Source organism: Pelobates fuscus, chromosome 4, assembly GCF_036172605.1.
Source record: "Pelobates fuscus isolate aPelFus1 chromosome 4, aPelFus1.pri, whole genome shotgun sequence".
Taxonomy (NCBI): Eukaryota; Metazoa; Chordata; class Amphibia; order Anura; family Pelobatidae; genus Pelobates; species Pelobates fuscus.
In genome coordinates, this window is record NC_086320.1 from 356,560,110 (window position 1) to 356,580,812 (window position 20,703).

Here is a 20,703-nt window from a genome sequence, read left to right on the forward strand (position 1 = left end):
CAGTAATTATTCATTGTGTACCTGTGTGTATCCACAGTATAAAAAGATTGCTATCTTCAAAACAGGTCCCGTGCAATGTAAATATTGCAATCAATCTAAAGACATTGGATTCAAGGCCTGCGAGGACTTTAAATCTATGTTCATAAACCGTCCTTTCATCTCTAGGGTATCTGCATTAGTAAATGCATTCTCTATTGTACTTGAATTTGTATATTTTTTTATTGGTATTCTACAGCTCTGCTAAGAAGAGTTGCATTATCTATCTATCTATCTATCTATCTATCTATCTATCTATCTATCTATCATCTGTCTGTCTGTCTGTCTATCTATAGATCTCTGTCTATCTATCTATCTATCTATCTATCTATCTATCTATCATCTATCTATCTATCTATCTATCTATCTATCTATCTATCATCTGTCTGTCTGTCTGTCTATCTATAGATCTCTGTCTATCTATCTATCTATCTATCTATCTATCTGTCTGTCTGTCTGTTTATCTATCTGTCTGTCTGTCTGTCTGTCTATCTATCTATCTATCTATCATCTATCTGTCTGTCTGTCTGTCTGTCTGTCTATCTATCTATCTGTCTGTCTGTCTGTCTATTTATCTATCTGTCTGTCTGTCTGTCTATTTATCTATCTGTCTGTCTGTCTATCTATCTATCATCTATCTGTCTGTCTGTCTATCTATCTATCTATCTATCTATCATCTATCTGTCTGTCTGTCTGTCTGTCTGTCTATCTATCTATCTATCTATCTGTCTGTCTGTCTGTCTGTCTATCTATAGATCTCTGTCTATCTATCTATCTATCTATCTATCATATGTCTGTCTGTCTGTCTGTCTATCTATGTATCTGTCTGTCTGTCTGTCTGTCTGTCTATCTATCTATGTGTCTGTCTATCTATCTATCTATGTGTCTGTCTGTCTGTCTGTCTGTCTGTCTGTCTATCTATCTATCTATCTATCTATCTATCTATCTATCTATCTATCTGTCTGTCTACCTTTAATGCCCTAGTGTTACCTCTTCAATGGGAGCTTTCTCTTAGAAAACCCAGCCAGATTTTGCAGATGTTTTAACTTAAAAGATTAGGGTAATTATTAGAAATATTTTATGAATATTTTCTAATGAATATTCTATTTATATTATGCATTAAAAAGTAGTGCCCCTCCCCCCCCCTCCTGGAATGCCTTTTTAAGGAAATCTATTAGCCACACTAGCAGTCTATGTGTTCCTATTGTTACGGTGTTAATCCATTCACATGGTCATTTGAAGCCATCAGATACTTTTTAAAGAAGGGATTCATTAGGAAATAAGGTAACTGCCCTTGGGAAGGGATTAGACAGGATGCGTGTTATTTATACTGTGGGGTGAGTCTTAGGTCATAGGTTTGTTAGAGAAAAAAAAGAAAAAAAACAAAAACAACCTTTTTAGTTAGTGTTTTTTTTTTTTCAATAACGGGTAGAAATTATTTACTTTCTAGTCAATAGATTCTATTTTTTTTTAAATGACCAGTATATGGAATTGTAAATACATAAACATAAAAATCCCAAACAACAGTAGTAAATATTTGGTGAGAGCACACAAAATAATCCCAACCGTTGTTGGATGCCTTGAATGGGATATTGCTTGCAAAAAGTGTGAATTTTTTTTTCCTTTAAAAAAATAAATAATATTTCCTGAACGCATAACGCTTCCAAAAGTTGTACTAATCTTCGTCCACCCATCTCACCACCTGACCACATAATCCTCTGATCATCTAAATGTCTATGATGTCCTCCATGGTATATATGTAGCCACTCATGTTGTGTAACTAATCTATAATCTGTAACCATTACACCTCGACACTAGGGTAGGATCTTGTGAACCTAAAGCCGTAAACGTATGTTTTTGTGAATATGTTTCCTTGCGCAATCACACTGGATGTATATGCTGTACTGGATTATATATTTGATGTATGTTCCCCTTTTTTCCTCCTTCTTCCCTTCTGTACCCCCCTAATGAAAATCTCAATAAAATACAAGTTGGAAAAAAAAAAATGGTAAAAAGTGGGTAACTGAGCCTAGCAGTAAACTTCAATGCACGACACACAGACAGATGTATGAACGCGTACATACACAAGCAATGTCAAACATTGGCGGCAGTGTCATTTTTTACAGGTGCAAAAAAAGGTTGAAATTAATTATTATCTTTGATGACTGACTGAGCCAAGATTTGTATGTTTTTTTTAAATAAAAAAATAAAAAATATATTTTGTCTCTTTCTATTAATTTAGGTGTGAACAACCCTCTTGTTGCTTAATCTGATCAATATTTTATATATAAAAAATTAAAAAATATTTTTTATTTTGGAAAATGATGACTTGTAGTTTAACCCCTTAGGGACCAAACTTCTGGAATAAAACGGAATCATGACATGTCACACATGTCATGTGTCCTTAAGGGGTTAAAAGAGCGGGTGGGGGCTCGGGGAGGGGGACCTTTTTTTTTTTTAACAGTGAGCAGACACAGGCTGCTCACTGTTTAATAAACATGCCCCTACTCGCAATATAGCGAGTAGGGACATAATTTACTAATACTAAGTAATCTTTACTTAGTATTAGTAAATTTGGCTGAAAGACCAATTTAGGTCTTTCAGCATTTTAGTAGATAGCTCCCTAATACCGTGGGAATTAGGGAGTTATCTACTTATTCATTCCTGTCATTACACTGACTGGCCAAGTAACTTACATTTTATATGAATGTATGTTAATTGATTGTTGTAAGTGTTGCAAATGCTTACAGGTGAATCCTGGCTATGTTTGTATACTTTTTATTTAAAATTGTATGCAATGTAACATTCTTCTTCTTTCACTGGGTAAGTATATTAGTACTTAGGCAATACTGTGCTTCGGAACTTCGTCACTTTGACACTTCGGAACTTCGGCAACTTCGGAACTTTGGCACTTCGGCAACTTCGGAACTTTGGCACTTCAGCACTTCGGAACTTCAGCACTTCGACACTTCGGAAATTCGGTAATTTCGTAACTTCAGGACCTCGGCAATTCGGCAATTCAGGACTTCGGCAATTCGGACATTCGGAAGTACTCGAATATCCGAATTGTCCGAAATTCATCCGAATTCCTATTCGGACCGAAACGAATTGCACATGTCTAAATTATACTTTTGTGGTCAGATCATAATAATATTTTGCAATAAACTCAACGGGTCATTCACTGGACTAAATTCTGTAGTGAAGTGAAATTCTGAATAGCAAATTCTATGCTAAAATATATAATGTGAAAGAATCTCCCAAATCAGTTATAATTACAGTTTAGCTATTTTGGGCTAAATTTTATAATCCAGATTTTAATTTTATACAATTCAAACTTTAGTAAATAACTCTTTCAGTGAATTTAAACAGACACGTTAAAATTAGAATTTGACAGTAGCCTAGAAGCAGTGCTCAAATATTGCTCATTAGCAGTCATCTATTCACATGGAGATAGGAATATAAAAAATTCAGGGACACAAACGTGCTAGTTTTTCTGCAGACATACATTTGTGTGCTTATGATTAGACATATAACGTTCCTTAGAACCAGAGAATGAATTATAAGCAAGTATTGACATGTCAAACCCAGTGACAAGTTTGCAAAGTTCAGTGGTAAATTCACTTCAAAGAGAAAAGTAAATTGGAAAAATGTGCCCTACGTGTTGTGTATGATATATTATATATGATACACTCGAATGTAAAAGTGTCAAAAACATTAAATATATCTAGCATCAATGAAAAAGATAAAACATAAAAGGCATTTATAATGAATCACAATGGATATTTAACAACACAAGTGTCTTTATTGAATCAATGATATCTAATTCCTTCTACAAATGATAGTTGCAAGTTCCCTTTTAATCTCATTAGAATCATGAAAGCTTTTTTATTATTCTTCGAGAGATGTACAGTAGGTGGTATGATCCTTTTCATACAACGGAATTATGATTGATTAACAAACAGTGGCAATTCTTTAATGGTAAACAATAAATATACTCCAGAATAAAAACAATTAAAAAGCTCTTTAATTTAAGTATTCCTTGAAACAAGACAAGATAAATACATCAATTAATATGGGAAAACAACTTTGCTAAACTGCAGGAAAAAAAAAGCAATACATGTATCCAACCCCTGTTGGTCCCTGGGAAGAACTGTGACCACTTTCATTTCTAAAAAGAAGAGATTACCAACACAGTGAATTCACAATAGACCATCAGGCATCATCTAATAAACTGGGTAACCCTCCTTGGTAATACAACACTCTAACTAAAGATACTAAAAGTGCCTCGCCTAAAATAGAGGGAGCAGCCATAAAAGTTGGAATTGCCTTCAGGGTAGAACCTAAAAATAATAGTATATTTTATTGGAAATAATAGAAATAAGTAACGTGAAAGAATGTGTGTATTTACAACAATTGTGCAAAACAAAAATGTGAATGGTAACAGTGTGAAATTGGCTAAAGCTGTTTTGATTGTAGTTAAGGTGCGTCAGAGACTAACCCCTTATGAAACAGTCAGCCAATTGACTTTTCAAATCTGGTTGCTCTGAGCCCCGTGCAGTAACTGTGAAAGACAGCCATATGACTCGTACTAAAACCTTGAGGTAATTAATGTGCTCAAACACTGATCAGACCCAGTGCAACTGATTTAAAGGGTAGACCCAACTCCTGCCACAGCCGAAGAAACTGATGACTTGACCATCACTCCAGAAACTGAAAGGATGTTCACATAATATTAAGCATCTGATACTAGGATTGTAAACACATACAGATCTAATTTCCTTATATATGAGTGTCAACCAGGCATGCTTTCATGCAGCTCCTAACGGCCAGAAATATATTATTCTGATAGTCCACCTGTAATTAGAGGCAGTCCATGTGGGCACAGTTGCACAATATCTGGATACGAGCTTCAGACTAGTGCAACTATCCAATTGATCTATGAAATCTCACTAACTTTTTCCTGAGTCAAGAATAATAAGCAAATAAGCACGTAACCAGAGCATATCACAGGAAAAAATGGCCCCCAAGGCAGGGAAAATATAGCAGAATAAATGCATATTCATGTAATAAGATAAGGACTCAAATCTTTGACGAAGTTGACTCTGCTCTGATTATCCTACTCTGTGGACAATTTCAGTCTCGATTTGCTGTGGTTAGACTCGTAATTTACCTTATTGCCAGCATAGTACTTAAGGTTAGTCATGAGGTTGGCAGGTAAGTTAGTTGTTTATATTTTTTTCCCAATAATCAAGGCTTTACTGTGTTCAGTAATATTTTGTATTGAACTTTATTAAAAAGAAACAACAACAAAAATCTATTGAATATTTAAAAAAACAATAGATGACTTATAAACGGGTAAAGATGTGAGACCCACTTTATTTTTTTTTTTTTAATTTTGCTACTATGCCTATTGTAGAGTGCAGCAGAATATAATAGCGCATTGTAATCAACAATAATAATAATATTAACAGCAGTTACAAAACTCTAGCAGTATAATAGAACCAGTCACTGGAGTTTGAAAATCTCTGTTTAAAGTTATCTTGAAAAGAATCCTCACATTAGAGAATGTAGGCTTTTATAAATATACATTACTAGCCTTAATTCCAATAGCAAAACAACTGCGGGTTTAATACTATAAGGAAACAGAACAATCAGCAAGTAATAACAACCAAGAACCTAATAAAATATACAAAACATAATCACGTTTACTGGAAGTAATTTAGGAAAAAACACATAAATAGCTGTACTTAGCTGCACCTCATGCTGGAAAATAAATTGTTTCCAAGGGCCGTGTTAACCTTTCAGCAGTTAAGGAGACGTACGATTTCATTTTTCCTAAGGATGTTATTATAAAAGATATATACTCTTCTTAGATTTCAGAAAAACTAAATTGTTAGCCCTGGTACCCTGCAGATCTCATTGTTTTCTACTGAGATATAACGCCACCTGTGCCATTTTATTTTGCAAAGGTAAAGCATAAATCATTCAGATTAAATTGAACCAAACAATTTGCAGAAGCTGAACATAAGAATGACAAATAAACCCTTTGCTCCTTTTTTTGTGTGTTTTTAAATATGTTTATTCTTACAAAGAAAATGATTTAAAGGGACACTGCAGGCACATTTCTTTTCATATTTATCCTGAATTGTTTAACTTTTTTTCATGATGCTAAATTTATTTGAAAAGGGAAGCATCCAGGTGCTGGTCCATTTCACTGTCCTTTCTCGCCTTGACTACTGTAATCCGCTTCTCAGTGGTCTTACATGCTCCCAACTTGCGCCGTTACAGTCCATAATGAATGCGGCCCACACCTCACCCTTCTGTCAGTCCGTACATTCACTTCCTGTAAGTTATAGGACTCAATTTAAAATTCTGGTTCTTGCTTTCAAATCTCTACATAATGCTGCTCCACCTATCTATCCTCCCTAATACACAAGTATGTCCTGTCTAGACCCTTACGCTCTGCTGAAGACTTACGTCTATCTTCTGTCCGTACTTCCACCTCTGATGCTCGCTTTCAAGATTTCTCGAGGGCTGCACCATCCTGTGTAACTCACTTCCCTCCTCCGTTAGATGCTCACCCAGTCTCCACTCCTTCAAAAAATCATTAAAAACCCACTTCTTCATAAAAGCGTATCAAATAAACTGTTAATAGCTCCCAACTGATTCCTCTCTTGCAACTGTCATTAGTCTAATATTATCCTTACCTTTTGTGTCACATTACCCCAATCCCTCTAGCATGTAAGCTCATTGAGCAGGGCCTTCAACCCCTCTGTTCCTGTGTGTCCAACTTGTCTGGTTACAACTACATGTTTGTTCGTCCACCCACTGTAAAGCGCTTTGTTGGCGCTATATAAATAATAACATCATAATAATAACATAATAATAATTATATTGAAACCACTGAAAATCAACTATAACTTGTATCACCATTTTCTCATGTGATTCTCCATTTTATTACAATATATGTTCGTTGCTGTGCTTATTTATGCTTTAATTGGTCTAAGTGATTAACAATGAATACTTTGTTAACTTGCTTGTACATGTCATCAAGTCAACGGAGGTGTTTGTTGTGTTTAATCTGCTCATTCACAAGCACTTGTTAGAGAATTATTTTCCAGTATTTTTAGGTGGGGAGTCGACTTATTTTTCAATTGAAGTCTCAATAAATCATCTTTGTTAGGATTGTGTCTAGTATTCGAATATATCTGGATATTTATTCAGACTGTAATAGTATCCTGCAATGCCTTTTAATAAAAGTTGTTTGGTCTGTATTGTAATATTTATTTATTTATAAAATATTTTACCAGGAAGGATACATTGAGATTTCTCTCGTTTTCAAGTATGCACTGGGTCGACAAAACATTGCATTGTTACATTAGGGTACAATAAAATACAAAAACAATATTAATACACAATACATACAAAATGTAACATGGAACAGGTAGGATATATATATAATCAACCATGACAGGTGCATTCTGCTTTGAGGTATGTAGAGAGGGATCTTTTAAAGGGTTTTAGGCTTGGGGAAGATTTGAAAGTGTGAGGGACGTCGTTCCATAATTGCGGTGCTCTGTAGGAAAAGGAGGATCGGGCCGCTTTCTTTTTGTTTTGTTACTAAAAAAAGTGCTGGTACTGGATCGGAGGTTATAGGAGGTGGGAACAGCCGAGGAGAGCATTCTACTCAGGTAGGGTGGGAGCTTCCCAGAAAAGCTCTTAAACACAAGACTGAAAAAATAAAGGGTGCGTCTGGATTCCAGCGACAGCCAGTTTAGTTCTTTTAGGATGTCACAATGGTGAGTCCTTTAATTACATTGTAGCAAAAGGTGGCAGCATGACAATGTAGTAAGTTTATTAAGGTGGGTTTGCGGTGCAGGTGCATATACTACATCCCCATAATCAATGACCGGCATTATCATTTGCTGTACAATATTTTCCTTGACTGTGGGGCTTAGGCAGGATTTGTTTCTGTTCAGGGCACCTAGTTTTGTTATGTGGAGGCCAAAAGACAGATTGTGGTGTAGCAACATACCCAAGTATTTGATTTTGTTTTGATGCATAGATGGGAATTTAGTAATTTGTATAATTTAGGTACTGTTACAATGATCATTGTGACAGTTTTGTCAGTGTTTAGAAAGAGTTTGTTTTTTGTGATCCAATTTTCTACCTCTGTGAACTGGTATTGGAGCACAGCCTCAAGCTGCCGTAGATCAGGTTTGCGTGCTTTGCAGATATTCGGCAGATCATTTATGAATAATGTGAAAAGTAGGGGGCAGAATATAGAATCTTGGGGAACACCACATGTAACTGGGAGAAGGAGGGAGGCGCTGTTAAAAAATGGACACATATTGCGATCGTTCCGATACATATGATCGAAACCAGGTTAGCGGACAATCACCAATCACCAAAATCAAGGAAAATAGCTTCAGTAAGGTCACCTTGTTCCATGCCAGTTTGGATGTCATTGAAATCAGGGGCTAGGGAGAGGAAGAGGCATAAAGGGGCTGGAGGGAGAGAAAGAGGTACACAGGGGCTACTACGAGAACACAGCCTCAGTGCATGTCTCCACTATATGCTCTATGTATGAGATATTACGAGAACACAGCCTCAGTACATGTATCCACTATATGCTCTATGTATGAGTTACTACGTGAACACAGCCTCAGTACATGTCTCCACGATATGCTCTATGTATGAGATATTACGAGAACACAGCCTCAGTACATGTATCCACTATATGCTCTATGTATGAGTTACTACGAGAACACAGCCTCAGTACATGTATCCACTATATACTCTATGTATGAGTTACTACGAGAACACAGACTCAGTACATGTATCCACTATATGCTCTATGTATGAGTTACTACGAGAACACAGCCTCAGTACATTTATCCACTATATACTCTATGTATGAGTTACTACGAGAACACAGCCTCAGTACATGTATCCACTATATACTCTATGTATGAGTTACTACGAGAACACATCCTCAGTACATGTATCCACTATATGCTCTATGTATGAGTTACTACGTGAACACAGCCTCAGTACATGTCTCCACGATATGCTCTATGTATGAGATATTACGAGAACACAGCCTCAGTACATGTATCCACTATATGCACTATGTATGAGTTACTACGAGAACACAGCCTCAGTACATGTATCCACTATATACTCTATGTATGAGTTACTATGAGAACACAGCCTCAGTACATGTATCCACTATATGCTCTATGTATGAGTTACTACGAGAACACAGCCTCAGTACATGTATCCACTATATGCTCTATGTATGAGTTACTACGAGAACACAGCCTCAGTACATGTATCCACTATATACTCTATGTATGAGTTACTACGAGAACACAGCCTCAGTGCATGTCTCCACTATATACTCTATGTATGAGATATTACGAGAACACAGCCTCAGTACATGTATCCACTATATGCTCTATGTATGAGTTACTACGTGAACACAGCCTCAGTACATGTCTCCACGATATGCTCTATGTATGAGATATTACGAGAACACAGCCTCAGTACATGTATCCACTATATGCTCTATGTATGAGTTACTACGAGAACACAGCCTCAGTACATGTATCCACTATATACTCTATGTATGAGTTACTACGAGAACACAGCCTCAGTACATGTATCCACTATATGCTCTATGTATGAGTTACTACGAGAACACAGCCTCAGTACATGTATCCACTATATACTCTATGTATGAGTTACTACGAGAACACAGCCTCAGTACATGTATCCACTATATACTCTATGTATGAGTTACTACGAGAAGACAGCCTCAGTACATGTATCCACTATATGCTCTATGTATGAGTTACTACGTGAACACAGCCTCAGTACATGTCTCCACGATATGCTCTATGTATGAGACATTACGAGAACACAGCCTCAGTACATGTATCCACTATATGCTCTATGTATGAGTTACTACGAGAACACAGCCTCAGTACATGTATCCACTATATACTCTATGTATTAGTTAGTACGAGAACACAGCCTCAGTACATGTATCCACTATATGCTCTATGTATGAGTTACTACGAGAACACAGCCTCAGTACATGTATCATATACTCTATGTATGAGTTACTACGAGAACACAGCCTCAGTACATGTATCCACTATATGCTCTATGTATGAGTTACTACGAGAACACAGCCTCAGTACATGTATCCACTATATACTCTATGTATGAGTTACTACGAGAACACAGCCTCAGTGCATGTCTCCACTATATGCTCTATGTATGAGATATTACGAGAACACAGCCTCAGTACATGTATCCACTATATGCTCTATGTATGAGTTACTACGTGAACACAGCCTCAGTACATGTCTCCACGATATGCTCTATGTATGAGATATTACGAGAACACAGCCTCAGTACATGTATCCACTATATGCTCTATGTATGAGTTACTACGAGAACACAGCCTCAGTACATGTATCCACTATATACTCTATGTATGAGTTACTACGAGAACACAGCCTCAGTACATGTATCCACTATATGCTCTATGTATGAGTTACTACGAGAACACAGCCTCAGTACATGTATCCACTATATGCTCTATGTATGAGATATTACGAGAACACAGCCTCAGTACATGTATCCACTATATGCTCTATGTATGAGTTACTACGAGAACACAGCCTCAGTACATGTATCCACTATATACTCTATGTATGAGTTACTACGAGAACACAGTCTCAGTACATGTATCCACTATATGCTCTATGTATGAGTTACTACGAGAACACAGCCTCAGTACATGTATCCACTATATACTCTATGTATGAGTTACTACGAGAACACAGCCTCAGTACATGTATCCACTATATGTTCTATGTATGAGTTACTACGAGAACACAGCCTCAGTACATGTATCCACTATATACTCTATGTATGAGTTACTACGAGAACACAGCCTCAGTACATGTATCCACTACATGTTCTATGTATGAGTTACTACGAGAACACAGCCTCAGTACATGTATCCACTATATGCTCTATGTATGAGTTATTACGAGAACACAGCCTCAGTACATGTATCCACTATATGCTCTATGTATGCTTACTACGAGAACACAGCCTCAGTACATGTATCCACTATATACTCTATGTATGAGTTACTTCGAGAACACAGCCTCAGTACATGTATCCATTATATGCTCTATGTATGAGTTACTATGAGAACACAGCCTCAGTACATGTATCCACTATATGCTCTATGTATGAGTTACTACGAGAACACAGCCTCAGTACATGTATCCACTATATGCTCTATGTATGAGTTACTATGAGAACACAGCCTCAGTACATGTATCCACTATATACTCTATGTATGAGTTACTACGAGAACACAGCCTCAGTACATGTATCCACTATATGCTCTATGTATGAGTTATTACGAGAACACAGCCTCAGTACATGTATCCACTATATGCTCTATGTATGCGTTACTACGAGAACACAGCCTCAGTACATGTATCCACTATATGCTCTATGTATGCGTTACTATGAGGGCACAGCCTCAGTACTTGTATCCACTATATGCTCTATGTATGAGTTACTACGAGAACACAGCCTCAGTACATGTATCCACTATATACTCTATGTATGAGTTAGTACGAGAACAGAGCCTCAGTACATGTATCCACTATATACTCTATGTATGAGTTACTACGAGAACACAGCCTCAGTACATGTATCCACTATATACTCTATGTATGAGTTAGTAGGAGAACACAGCCTCAGTACATGTATCCATTATATGCTCTATGTATGAGTTACTATGAGAACACAGCCTCAGTACATGTATCCACTATATGCTCTATGTATGAGTTACTACGAGAACACAGCCTCAGTACATGTATCCACTATATACTCTATGTATGAGTTACTACGAGAAGACAGCCTCAGTACATGTATCCACTATATGATCTATGTATGAGTTGCTGCGAGAACACAGCCTCAGTACATGTATCCACTATATGCTCTATGTATGAGTTACTATGAGGACACAGCCTCAGTACATGTATCCACTATATGCTCTATGTATGAGTTACTACGAGAACACAGTCTCAGTACATGTATCCAATCTATACTCTATGTATGAGTTACTACGAGAACACAGCCTCAGTACATGTATCCATTATATGCTCTATGTATGAGTTACTTTGAGAACACAGCCTCAGTACATGTATCCACTATATGCTCTATGTATGAGTTACTACGAGAACACAGCCTCAGTACATGTATCCACTATATGATCTATGTATGCGTTACTACGAGAACACAGTCTCAGTACATGTATCCACTATATGCTCTATGTATGAGTTACTACGAGAACACAGCCTCAGTACATGTATCCACTATATGCTCTAAGTGTGAGTTATTACGAGAACACAGTCTCAGTACATGTATCCACTATATGCTCTATGTATGAGTTACTACGAGAACGCAGTCTCAGTACATGTATCCACTATATGCTCTATGTATGAATTACTACGAGAACACAGCCTCAGTATATGTATCCACTATATGCTCTATGTATGAGTTACTACGAGAACACAGCCTCAGTACATGTATCCACTATATGCTCTATGTATGAGTTACTACGAGAACACAGCCTCAGTACATGTATCCACTATATACTCTATGTATGAGTTACTACGAGAACACAGCCTCAGTACATGTATCCACTATATGCTCTATGTATGAGTTATTACGAGCAGAGAGCCTCAGTACATGTATCCACTATATACTCTATGTATGAGTTACTATGAGAACGCAGTCTCAGTACATGTATCCACTATATGCTCTATGTATGAGTTACTACGATAACACAGCCTCAGTACATGTATCCACTATATGCTCTATGTATGAGTTACTACGAGAACGCAGTCTCAGTACATGTATCCACTATATGCTCTATGTATGAATTACTACGAGAACACAGCCTCAGTATACGTACTTAGTATTTGCTCTATGTATGAGTTACTATGAAAACACAGCCTCAGTACATGTATCCACTATATACTCTATGTATGAGTTACCACGATAACACAGCCTCAGTACATGTATCCACGATATGCTCTATGTATGAGTTACTACGAGAACGCAGTCTCAGTACATGTATCCACTATATGCTCTATGTATGAATTACTACGAGAACACAGCCTCAGTATACGTACCTACTATTTGCTCTATGTATGAGTTACTATGAAAACACCGCCTCAGTATATGTATCCACTATATGCTCTATGTATGAGTTACTACGAGAACACAGCCTCAGTACATGTATCCACTATATGTTCTATGCATGAATTATTTTTCATTGTATTATTTTTAGTTAATCTATTTATTCTTTACTGTTAATATATTTATTTTTTTTGGAGCATGTTTCCCCCTGTATGCCATAGTTATGGGTTCAGTTTGAAATTATTTTAAATGGTCTATTAATGTTGTGTACCTTTTTATATATATGATATGAGGCCTCATATACAGGTTGCCTGATATCTCATATATTTGAATGTAAATTGCATCATACCAAAGATTTCTAATGCTGTACGATGATATAAGTGCACTAGCTACATATGATTCCCTTGTATGACAGACCATTTTTTAAAGGAGGTTTTCCTCTAATCTATTTTATTATTATTCATAGCAAGACAGATGCAAGACGGGTGTCTCATTTCTTACAGCCGTTTGTCTTGTATTAGTCTAGACTTGTTCCTATTGATAGGTTTGATGATCATGACCTTAATTCCTACCTGGAACTATAATTTTCTAGTATATCCCCTATATTTGAATACCAGGGGCTTGCTGACCTGCAGCCTCTGGCGTACAATAACTTGTCAAAGCAGATATATGATAATATCCTGTTAATTACGTGTTTGGCTTTTGATAAGGCTTATTAGGTTTATGCAGCTCGATTATAGTTTTTACAACTATTAGCTATATTTGAACTCTGCCCCTCCTACTATAAATACTGCTTTGGTATTACCCATGAGTAAATGCTGCCATGATTGATCAGGAATAAGTCAAATTGTTTCATACTTACCATAATTTTCTTTTCCTGATCATTATACATGGCAGCGTTACTTCCCTACCCATCTACTTTGAGAAGCTAGTTACAAAGACAGCCTGATGGGCAGAAGGTGGATTTATACCAATTTCAGAGTTCTATTTCCTGTCCTTTCTGTTGTGAGGGGAGGAGATAACTCATGAGTAAATGCTGCCATGATTAATGATCAGGAAAAGAAAATTACGGTAAGTATGAAACAATTTTCCTTTTTAGAGATTATATGGTATCCCATATCCTTCATTCATGCAGGCATTTTGTAAAATATTACCATAGAGGCATAAATACCAATTTTGGTGATACACACATTATTTGTGAAATAAACATATTAAAAAAATAGTGGTGTTACGACACTCACCGCCAGGTAGGTAAAGCCGCCGTTTAGTAGATAATCCCCCTTCTCCAGAAATGCAGTTTTAATTCAGCCGATCGTCAAACTCCCGAACGGAGCATACTCCTTCGAGCATACTCCTGTCGAACTCCTTCCACAGCTAAAAATAACGAAAGCGCTGTTCCAATAGTAATTCCCTTTCCCCACAAACGAGACAGAAGCTCCGTATTGAGGGTCAAACAAGATCTGGCTTTACTGTGGGCTACCCGCCCGTATTTATGCGGGTCTCCCACTTGGTGGACACTCCCCTAGGGGACCAAATGGAAGACTGTAATTACAGTAGGACAAAAGTACATTTCAGACGTACAGTCACAAACTTCTCCCACAATGCATTATGTTTCCCTCCCCTCTGCCCTGGAGATAATTGGGAAGTAATGCAATTATCTCCACGACAAAGGCACATCACCATTTTAAACATAAACACAAAAAGTACATAAAAATATATAACTTTATAATAACCGAATATTCTACATTCGTATCACATATCCCCAGATAGCCTGGATCTGAGTGCATATTATTGACGAATAGCGCTCAGATCCCATGCGTATAGTTCAATCGCCATGGAGTCAAAGTTCGTACAGTCCTTCGGTATGCGATTGACTCCATGGGAAGGCTACCTGAGGTCAGTACTTTCGTATGCAGTAGAACTCCCGAACATCCGGTGTTCGTACGTGATCGTCGAGACAGCTAAGCGACCCGTTGGTTCAGCGGTGTTCGGCAGAACGAGTGTCCGTTTTTAGTTCCATGAAATCCGTGCCGAACACCGCTGGGCTTTCGTGCGTTTTAAAATGACCGCTGCCTCGTGGTCGACATACGAACGACGACCACCCTGAAGTCGGTCTAATTGAGAAGTGTCTGCGGTTAACCACAACATTCTAATTGGGATCAAGAGGTTAACCAGCAGCACACTTCTATTCTGGGTGGCCATCCCAGAATTTGGGATGCTTTGTTCGGTCAAAATAGTCATTCGTACGGTTGGGCTATGGGAAACAGCCATTATATGCACGGACAGCCAAATAGACGAATCCACCAGAACAGACAAACAGACAAACAGATGGTTTTGACACAGGTGGAATGCCCCACATATGGTTATTCATATGTGACTTGATGGACTTTTGAGGAATACCGCTTCCTAATAATGTCAACAGCAAAAAAAAGAAATTTGTAAAACAAAAGTTAACTCATAATATACTGCGTATTTGTGGGTGAATGGAGTTTATATTTTGTTATAGATCCAATCTGATCTTTGCTTTATTCAGGGGAGCTCAAATTGTTTCAAGTGCACTTGGAGGAGAGTGAATTAGACACCAGACGCGTGTTGGTTATCAAACTAAGCCTCTGTCGTTTATTTTATCAGTATGTGTCAATGTAAATTCTTTCACATATTTACAGAAATTAAAAAAGTTTTTTTGTTAAATTTTTAGATATTTACTAGAGTTCTAATGGAATATTATTAGAGGATAAAACATTGTATTAGGAATAACTCTGGCTAGGCCGCATAGCTTTGTATGATGACATAAAGCATTCTTGCATGCTGTTACGAGGCAGGATTAACATATTGTACCATTCAGTGGCTGTGTGCGTGAGCTATATCAACAAATATCTCTTGTTAATGCACCAGAGGGGCCCATGAATCTTAACATACCTGTAAAAGTTCCTAAGCCATAAATTATCTAGATGTGTTTCAGTTGTAAACAGAGCATTCTGATTAGTTAAATTAAGCAGAGTCTTAAAGTGCTTCGAGTGATACATGATGTCATTGAAACCTTTATGTCATTAAGTCTTGCATGTCATCTTGGGACCATCTGGTCAAAATTTACAAGCAACAGCCCATACTTATAACTTGTGACAAAAATCCTTCCATTCCATTATTAAAACAAAAAAAAGAAAAAACTGCATTGGTTCTTTAATCTTCAGACATATGTTGGTTATAAACACAATTCTTGATTACAGAACGTATTAAGATTCATTAGGCTTCACTTTGAAAAGGGCTGAATTGGTTTATGTTATTATTTATAGGATATGTTTGAGTTTATGTTTGTTCTTAGTACGGATTGTGTTTCCATTGGGCAGATGTTATTGTTTGGGTAAACGTTGTAATGCAGTTTGTTCGGTAGTTTCAGGGTTTATTACGTCCTCAGGCTGAACATGGTACGGTCAGTTGTTTTTTGTTTTTTTTGTGTGTGTGTGTTTTTTTTTTTTTATCACTTTAGGATTTCATTTTTTTTAATCCTTTTTTTTTTCCCCTAAGCTGTGCGAAATTAGTCTGACCTCAATTTCATTTACACGAAAGGTACTGATAGGTACTGCGGTTTTGCAAGCCGCGCAAACAACACGTTAGTGGACTGTGCGTCTGGTAATCTTATAATCTACCGAAAAAAAGGAGGCAACATACAAAACAACCTGTCAAATATTTAGAAATCTGTTCTTATTATTTACTCTCCTTTGAAAGGAACGGCCCAAATCTGAGAAAGTATTAGCTGTGAGAAAACTTGGATCTTGTGTTTGCTGCATCAGCTATGCTGATACAAGTGCTTGCAAAATAAGCAGAGGGAACAATTATAGAAGAAGCCAAATAAAGCATTAAAAGATGAATTAAACATAGTGACATACACTAAGGCAATAATTTGGATGATAGTGCTGAAAAGCACTAATCCACCAAGCTATGCTTAAAAATCTGTCAGAATAAGCCAAAACCCAGAGTAAATTATTGCCTTGCTGGGATGCCATGATATTTTGCTAAGCAAGTACAAATATTCTCTATCATTTTTATCCAAATTGCATCAATAACTAAAATTAGATGGCCGTTTAACTAAAACTCGCTCAAAACATTTTTAAATGGCCTAACCAATGAATTATGTGTATTGTATCCAATTTGTTAAGCTCAAACAACCCTTTAAAACTTTTTTTTTTAAGTGTCAAAAGTAATCAATTAATATATTGTTACATATAAATGGACTGCGTGATGTTTAGTAAATATGTGTTGCCAGCAGTTACTGTTATGTGAAGAATGCTTTGTTTCGAATCAAGAAATCTTGTTTCAATCCATGGATTTACATGTGAAAATTATCACCTTTATAGATACAGCATCTAAAGGGGGCTCCTATACTAGAAGGGGTACCCCAATAGCAATACAAAAGGAATGTCTATTAGGAAGATTCAGACTGTTCAGATCAGTTGCTCACATTTTAATATGACAGTTTCCTACATTGGAAAGTTATCAATCAAGAGCGATTCTGCGGCAAAGTTCTAAAAGTGTTTCAGTCACCATGGAAACCAATGGAATGTTCTTGGAGCCTATAAAGAGATCTGTGCCACAGCAGAGGCTGTGGGCTAGTTCTATGTGAGCAAGAAAGGTTTGCTCAGAGATACAGTGCATTTTTTATACATGTCATAACAAATTATGCTTCAACAAACACATATTCCATATCCATTCTACGTGGATAGGGCCCCTGTCTCCTCCAAACACTCTAACAAAAGCACAAGATTTAAATTTACTAATGAAAGAGGAACTAGGTTTGAAAATTCAGATGATATCAGCAGACAGCAGGACCAGCAGTAGACTTTCAGGCATCTTGTGCTAAACGTAGGATTCCCCCACTCATAACGTTCTTGTTATTTCATGTAAAAAGGGAAATGTACACAATGTTTCTTTAATATACTGTAAAAATGTAATGCATTCATGTGGATAATACAATAAAACCAAGGGAATAATAAATTAAAAGCACTTCATTTGTTGAACATTAATCAAAGCAGAAAGTGGATAAATTATATCAGCCACTCTTAATTTGTTTTGTATTACTTAAAAAGTGAGAGCTGCGCATATCCCATAATTCCTTGGCCATTAGGGTTTCCCGATATGTACTTCAGCAGATTACAGCAGTTTTCCTCCCTAAAAAAAATTAATTAAACTGCTGACAGTATGACACTCTACGCAACCTCCTTGTGTGTACCTCTCCATGCCACCTTATGTGTGCTCCTTTCTAAGCCGCTTTATTTATGGCCCTTTCCAAGCACCCTTGTGTATGCCTCTCTCTATGCTTCCTTGAGTGTGGCCCTTTCCATGTTACCTTCTCCTCATCCTCTTTATGTTCCTCTCTAATGCTCTCCTACCAGTGTGAGCTATGTGGTCACACAAGGCTGGTCATGGCTGTGAAATTGGAGCTTGAAAATCTGATACTGATACTATGATACTTTTATGTAACTTGAAAAGTATTGCTAGTGTGGGGGCGGGACCTGGCCGCCATGCTGAGAGGACGCGGTGGGCTTCAGCTCCCGATTAAACCTGATGTTTATGAGCTTTAAGGGACTTTAGTACCCTGTCAATCAACATGGTGCAACAGGCACAATCCTCTGGCACCATATGGGCTACATTTGTTTTGGGTTCCGCTAATACTGTTGTGGAACAGCTGCATCCTCTGACTGGTGGCGGCCCTGTCTGGTACCTTGGCGGGAGAAGCGGCCAATCTCCCCAGCCAAGGCTGCACAGGTCCTCCTGTGGGGGCTAGAGCCCCGTACTCACTCCCCTCTGGGCTGGTGGGGGTTATCCCGGCCCCCCAACATACACAGCTTTACTCACCATCCTGTGGTTCCTCGGTGAAGTTTGAGAGGGTAGCTCCCACGCGATCTGCCTAAAATGGCCGATGGCAACACTATGCAGCATGTAATTGAGGCACCAATATATATCTGAAATGAAAGCATTCATGGAGCAATACACACAATCTGTCCAAGTTCCTGGTGGAAATTACAAACGAAGAAAGCACGCCCTGCTGTCATCTCCAGTGGTCCAGCTTTCTTGCAGAACCTTGGCTTGGAGACTTCCTTTCAGGCAGGGACTTAAGCAGGTAAAGTGAGACACGGGCGGTCCATGTGCCTGAGAAGACCATTGCCCTTTGCTAACCTCCGCTGCCTGTAAACAGAGTGGCATGTGGCCACTGAGGCTGGAGAGCTGAGAAGCGCCTTGGCATCTGGGAAGGCTGCACTATACCACTACTGCTATACCTACCTAGACTTTGCCTGTATGCTGGGGGCATAGGATGCTGTTTGCTTTTAGCACTGTGTTTATGCTTCACCTCTCTTTCTTACCCTGCTCCTTGTACTTACCTACTTCTGTCCTCTCATGCTTCCTGGCCCAATCTACCTGTCTTCGCTACAACTTGAGACCAGCCAGTGAGCTGTTGGTGGTACTACTCACATAAGTTTTATGCAAGTTAATTAGCATGTGACTTAGTACTGATAAAAATTGCTTGTACTCATGTTATTGGCCTGTTTCATCTATGTTATATGGCCTACTCATCTATTTTTTTAATACTATATCTCAGTAGCATAAGCATGTTTCACAACCTACTTTAATATCTCCATTTACATGAACTTGCTTGCAGAGAGTAGAAGCTTTCTCTCAATATTTCCTCTAGAAATGTTCTGCCTAGCCTGTACCTTATACCACTTTGAAAAATAGTGCAGTACACTCAAATGCATTGGCTTTATTCAGTTAATTGTCTTGCTGTTGCTGTTGGGGCATTGCCAGAATGTCTGTTACTACTCTTATGTCCTCAAAAAAATAAATAGAAATAAATAAAAAAAAATATTGATAGTAACACAAAATTCATTTTACAAAAATACATGCCAACACAATCATACTGTAGTAACTCCACCTCCCTACTACTTTTGCAAAGTTTACGTATAACATACGGTAATGCTACATCTTTCTGTGGGCATTGTGGTTAGATGACACTCGCTATGTTTGTCTAATCAAGATTTCAGCCATGCATTGTGTATACAGCCCTTAGCTATGGAATGCATTTCTATTAGATGTGATTGCTTGTTCATTTTTCATCATAAGTATTTCTAATATGTTTGTATGGTGATAAAACGTATTTGTGTTTTTGGATGGTATGCGTAAAAACCCAAAGCATATACCGTACCCTCACTGAGGAGTGCGTTAACAGATGTACATACAGCGGAATATTGGGACATGGTAACAGAAAAATGGAGCGTGACAAAACAATGATAAAACAAAAGAAACTGCTACATGCAATAGAGGCAATTTTACTTATTTTGGTAAACATAGGGGTGTGCTGAATCCACTCCAGAAGTCTGCTAGTCTTCAGTGGTTTAACTGAACTCTCTTTGGTAGTACTATGTCTTT